The sequence below is a fragment of the Lycium barbarum genome, chromosome 3 (assembly GCF_019175385.1).
Source record: "Lycium barbarum isolate Lr01 chromosome 3, ASM1917538v2, whole genome shotgun sequence".
NCBI classification, from domain to species: domain Eukaryota; kingdom Viridiplantae; phylum Streptophyta; class Magnoliopsida; order Solanales; family Solanaceae; genus Lycium; species Lycium barbarum.
The window spans coordinates 57,295,265-57,300,469 of NC_083339.1; the positions used below are offsets into that span (position 1 = coordinate 57,295,265).

Sequence of the window (5,205 nt, forward strand, 5' to 3'; positions counted from 1 at the left end):
AATGAGTCATCTAAGAATTCAGAAGTTCAAGAACATCTAATCGACAAGTCAGAGTTGACGTTCCATTACATTTAAGTTGTGGGAGAAACGTTCATAGACGTAAGGAAATAGACTAGTAGTGGGAGTGATGTTGAGCCGATAACACTATATGAAATCGTTAGTATTTCAATATTGAAAGAGACATGATAGTGTGACTATAATAGTAGTACTTAGTCATAATGGGAGAAGAATAACCAAGATCGGTTCGGTGTATACTCTTGGGAGAATTGTATGATTGGAGTTCGCTGCTTATCTGTATTCCATCATTTATGGAACACATGCATAAACAGTGGAAGCAAATAGCCAGGATCGAACGTGTATGTAATATAGACAACATATAATCATATATTTTAATCAAACATAAAATCGATACTTATCTTTTGAAGCGCGACCGCAACCGCGAATTGAACCTTCAATCACGAGTAGACAACATCCACGAGATCGCCCTCCAATTCCACTGTCTGCAATCTTCTACTATGTATCCTAAATAGTCTATGAACGAGAATACTCGAGTGACGAGTATTACGGCTAGAAAAATGTGTCTCTTCGGGTTGAAAGTCCTTGTTTATATGGCCACGTTTTTGGGATGTAAAACCCTAGCAGAACGAGCGGGCTTTTCCTTGCCCCCAAGAATATTAATTTTCTTGTTCTAGAATATTCAGGCATAGCAGGAGCCACAAATTTTAATAACTAGCTTCCTATTGTGGTATTAATTCAGAAAATGATTGAATCAATCCCACCACAATAAATTACAATCTATTCCACTAAAAACTGTAATTGCACTCCTCAGTTTAATTTTGAAATCTTTTACAGTTTAATTTTGAAATCTTTCATTAAAACTTATTTAACTCTCCATGTTAAGATTACAGATGCCAATTAAATAAATTAAATTATTGACAATTCAATTCATTGACTAATTATACTTCTATTGAGTCATACCATTTGATAAATTAAAATAATGAACATATCTCATAGATCATAATAATCTGTTACATCCGACATTTTCGCTTGTTCGAAAAATTCAAGGTAAATTGACTTGTAATGAATGAGGCCACAATTGGACACTACTTGGTATGAATGTGTAAGTTATGAATATAATGGTGTGGAATTACGAAAGGTGGCCAAGGGAAAAATTGGAATTTTGGAAACTTGCCTTATGAATTGCAAAACATAGCCAAATTGGGCTTAACAAGAATTAATGAAATGAGGCCCAACTTTAAAGGGCCCAACCGGCCACCCTATGTCAAGGGCCATGGATTAATTAAATCCCATGGGAAATTATATATCAAGGATAAGTCTTAAGAATATTCAAGAAGTTTCAAGATCATAAAAATTGAGAGGAAAAGAAAGAACCCATTTCGGGTGAGAAAGAAGAGAAAAGAAAAAGAAAGAAAATTTTTTTGGAGCCAATTCTTTGGTTCAAAAATTCATCCCTTGTGAGATTATGACTAAATGCAAGGCCCTCTTCAAGTTGGTATAAATATTGGGGCAAGAAAACAATTTTTATCTCCAAGTGAAGGGCTTGAAGAAAGGTGAGAATTTCATGATTTTGTTGTGTTATAAATGGTATATGTATGTTGTAGTATGTGTGAATGAATGAAAAACATGGAAATTTTGTGTGTTGGAACTAGGGGTGTGTTGGCCGAATATGTACATGTAATTGCATGAGTTTAATGGCTTGAATTCTTGTTGTAATCTAGTTGTAATATGATGGGAATTATATTAGAAAGGAAAGTGGAATGAATTAGTGAAAAATTGGAAGTGTGGGAGGTGGCCGTGTGGTGCTAGGTTTGATATGAAATATGAATTTGATTTTGGTTGTATGCTAATTGAGTTATGGTGAAGTGAATGGAAAGATAACAATCTTTATTGTTTTGGAAAAATGGTTATCAAGTTGTTGTAGGAAAGTATGCAACTTTTTCATGATTTATGTAAAAATGGAAATGAATGTATCAAGAGACGAATCGTGGTTATTGTTGATGAACTTGGAGTATGGAAATGTGTTTATGAACTTGTAGGTTGAAAGTTAGGAAAAGATTGGAAAAGTAGTGACTTAATGGAAAGTTTGAATGTTTGTGTATCCTATGAATATTATGTGAAAGATGGCTAATGATGCCTTTGTGTATGTCTTGATATTTGTTGTTGTTTGGATGTCATTTCTGGGTTGTTGTGTTGACAAATTGAGCCGAGCTAAGTCTCGGGGATGTTGTATATACAGAGGAAATGCTGCCGAAATTTTGGTAGGCAAGTATGTGAAAAGTTGGAATATTGAAAGAATGAAACTAACCAAATGGTAAACTTGACCATTTCCAGATTTTGGACGAAATTTGGAGTGACGCCAAGCGAGCATAAGGCGCCATCGAGGTATGTGAAGCACTTCCCTATGTTCCTAGGCATGCTCTGGATGTGGTAGGCTCGGCCGCGAGCCTTAAGTACGACTCCGTTCCCCGGAATTCGAGACGGAAAACCGCTCGAATTCCTTCAATTCAATTGAAGCTATTTTATTACAAATTGCCTTTAAAGTGAAATTTTGTACAAAACTTCCCTAAACGGAGTCGGAACACTTCCAAACGATTATGGATGACCTCATAAGGTCTATTAGCAATAATCTACGTATGTAGCCTCGAGTTGGTCCGAGGCGGGCCCACAAGGCCCGATATCTCCGGTAAAACCTTAAACATTTCCGTTTTGGTCCGATTTTCTCTAAAAACCTCCGGACTATTATTTTGTGTATGATATGATTATTTTGTGCAATTTATATAAAATGATTTTTGAGCATTCGAATATCTGATTCTGATAATAATCTGTCGTGCCTTCACAACTAGGATATAGGCGCGTACTATGCATACTATCTGGATATTCTGATTTTGGCTCGCCGTTTGGCACCCTTCAGTTTGATTGAGTCTGTATGTTGAGTCTGTATGTAAGTTGTTTCTCATTTATCGGTTCGTGTCTGTCTCAATGCATTCTTTCACTGCGTCCCGGGCCAGGTTCTGTTATCGTGCATATTTCTCTGCATTGTTCACCGCGTCCCTCGGCGTACGGGCCGGGATCTGTATGTCTGTATGATATTATGATCTGTGTATGGGGATGGCGGCCAGAATGGCATATGATCTGATCTGTCCACCGCGTCCCGTACTAAGAGGACCGGGTTCTGTTACCGCGCCCCCAGACAGGGCCGGGATCTGTATGAATATATGCGTGTGCCATCTGTATTTATAAAGCACACGCCTCTGTATGACTCTGTATGACTCTGTGCTACTCTGCATGCATAACTCTGTCCGATATACTTCTGTTTGTCCGTCTGTGTTACGGCTGAGTCTGTATGTCCGTATGGATTCTGATTCTGTATGTCCGTATGGGTTCTGATTCTGCTCGTCTGTCCGTATTATGATTCCGTCGGTCTGTCCGAACCACGACTCTGTTTATCTGTATAGAATACGATTCTGTATGTCTGTCTGAATCATGACTCTGTCCGTCAGTCTGATTTATAATTCTGTACGATATATTTCTGTGACTCCGGTTCGGACTATGTTTATATCTGTTATGTATCTGCTTTACATACTCGGTACATTTTTCGTATTGACCCCCGTTCTTCGGGGGCTGCGCTACATGCCCGCAGGTACAGACGCACCAGGTGATACGCCGCCCGCGTAGGCTTCCGACTCTGCTATTTGAAGAGCTCCTTTGACTCGGAGCATATATTTTTGGTATATATCTTCTGTCTTCTGTACACTCTGTATGTATGGATATTCTGGGTACGGTGGGGCCCTGTCCCGTCATATGATTCTGTATGTCTGTAGAGGCCTGTAGATAGATGTGTGGGTTTCGGGGTTCGTCTGTATGTTAGCCTTAGCGGCTTATCTGTAAATGTCTGTATGTTCAGGTATATGTATATATATATATATGTATGTTTGCGCGCGTGCCGTATTTGTATCGACCTACTTCTGTTTCAAAAAAAAAAAAATCCGTATGATTCGAAATCTGGTTGGGTAGGTACGTACGGGTACCCAGTTAGGGTACCAGTCGCGGCCCACGGGGTTGGGACGTGACATAATCATATCAAGATTAAGAGTATAAGTACATTTAATGAGCTAAAGAGATTGTTTTATATGTTCAGTACAAAAATATTTATCTCTACTTGGTCCGTTCAATACACATATATAATGTACTAACACAAGAATTTGGAATAAGGCCAGTCCCATAATCAGGATAAATTATATTTAATCTTGTGCTACAATCATACTGATGACTTTGTCTAATTTTCATCTTAGATTATGAACATATACTTTATACTTATAAGAACCGATGATTTAATCTTCCGTGTATAAGCTAAAGTCTATACACTAAATCATCTACTATATAAGTAAAGAACACACATCAGAATACATGATCTATTTAAATCATTATCAAAGATTGAACAACTAATAATTCTGTAATAAATACTATATCCAAACACATGATTAATAGTATATATTCCAACAATCTCCAACTTAGACTTTTAACCATGACAATTGTTAGAATATACCATATCTGTAAAGAAGGGCAGCGCGGTGCACTAAGACGCATGATATGGTATATATCCCAATAATCTCCCACTTATATTTTTAACCATGCATCTACTCTTTCACATGTATTCCGTTTTCACGACTACCAAAAATCTTAGCTAATAAGCTCTTTGCAAAAAAAAAAAAAAACACTTGTCAAGTTGTTTTCTGATGCAACTTCGTCTAGTAGTGTTTTGTCGTAATGGACCGATTTTGTACTAAGATCTTCAGGGATCCTATCATGAAACTCTCCCAAAAAGGTATTTGTTCACTACAAGAAAGTATAGAAATCGCAACAATTTTTTTATATTTGGCAACAACTTAGTTTTATTGTTGGCAAATGATTTTTTTGTTGCCAAAAAATTTAATTTTGTTGTCATAGTATTGATTATTGTTGCAAAAAGTACTTTTGGCAAAAAAAAAAAAAGTTGTTGCACGTTGTTGCAATAACAGCCGTCGGGAAAAGTTCATGCAACAAAATATATTTTTTTGTTGCCAAAAGTACTTTTTGCAACAATAATCAATCTATGGCAACAAAAAGTTTTATGTTGCCAAATATAGTTTTTCTTGTAGCGGTTTCCCACTAATACTATCATGAAATTCTCCCAAGAGTATGCAC

The 5,205-nt window shown here is 37.0% G+C and overlaps 1 long non-coding RNA gene across 1 annotated transcript; it reads left to right on the forward strand.

Moving 5' to 3' along the window:
• Positions 1–1,297: 1,297 nt before the first annotated feature.
• Positions 1,298–3,954, forward strand: LOC132633884 (uncharacterized). Its single transcript, XR_009579908.1, has 3 exons — positions 1,298–1,571; positions 2,353–2,403; positions 3,662–3,954. It is a non-coding gene; the product is annotated as an uncharacterized LOC132633884 (long non-coding RNA).
• The last annotated feature ends 1,251 nt before the right edge of the window (positions 3,955–5,205 follow it).